Genomic DNA, 1,238 nt, shown 5'->3' with positions numbered 1-1,238 from the left:
CTCTCCTCTCGCTGCACGTCACGCAGAGCGAAGCTTTAACAACTGTAGCTTTTCACACCCAATTGTCGGAGAAAGAAAAAGTTTTTTATGTATTGTTACCCACAGAGATTACAAAAAAAAAAAGATGTGGACTTCGTTCAGTCGTAAATCCATCCTGCTAATGTAAAGTCAGCTTCTGCTCTGATGATGAAGATGAGCGTGCAGCAGAGCAGCAGCTGATCAGTTCAGCAGGCAGAAGCTCATTGTTTGGCAGGCAGATATTAAAGCAAAAATGCTTGGTTTGATTAAGATTACAGTTCTCTGCAAAAAAAATGCTCTAAAAAATTACATTATCTTTACTTTTTATGATAATTTTCTACCGCGATATATACAGTTACCGTGAAGGGGTTCAATTTATACCGTGATATGAATTTGAGGTCATACCGCCCAGCCCTACTATCTATCTATCTATCTATCTACGTATCTCTCTTTGTATATTAGGGGTGTAACGATACATCAATCTATATCAATATATCGATTTGAATGGTTCATGATTCAGTTATATCGAGGTAAAATGAAAATATCAATCTATATCGTCACCATATGCTCGATGGGAATCTATATCATATGCCCATCTAACACAGTCATTGTATTAGATGGGCATGTAATATTGCATTATATCGATCGCAGACGTGAAGTGAATTGAATCGCTGTCCCCCAGTTTCTGTTCAGTCCTTGTATTTGACCATGATACTGTAATGTGCAGTCATGTGAAGAAAAAAAAACAGAAAGCAGAGAAGTGGAGGACAAAAAGAAGTTTCAGGACTCAAAGAAACTAGGAATAGGAGAAAATAGAAAATCCATCAAAAACCTAAAGATGTGTCGTTCTTTAGATGATCGTCGACTGTAAGACAATTTTTCAGCTAATAGCTCTTTGGGAATCACTTTGTTGGTGCTAAATTCCCTGTYCCACTATAACATTTTAGAGAACTCACACCAGCTTATGATAATTTTTTCCAACACTAAGAAAGTGTCTATGCTGGAATTTAAATAAATTTTTTTTGATGATTTTGGATGTATACATACTGCAATGCAAATGGTTAGATGAAATATGTTTCCCAAAGTTGGGGTCGGGACCCAAAGTGGGGTCCCGAAACATCAAGGTGGGGGCCTGAAAAGATTATTTGAATTAAATAATTTTTGTCTTAGTTGTTACAAATGAGTGAGGTTAGTTTATTTAAAATGGATAAATGTAGTAT

This window comes from Austrofundulus limnaeus, unplaced genomic scaffold (genome assembly GCF_001266775.1).
Source record: "Austrofundulus limnaeus strain Quisiro unplaced genomic scaffold, Austrofundulus_limnaeus-1.0 Scaffold38, whole genome shotgun sequence".
Taxonomy (NCBI): Eukaryota; Metazoa; Chordata; class Actinopteri; order Cyprinodontiformes; family Rivulidae; genus Austrofundulus; species Austrofundulus limnaeus.
Note: the sequence above shows the minus strand (reverse complement) of the source record.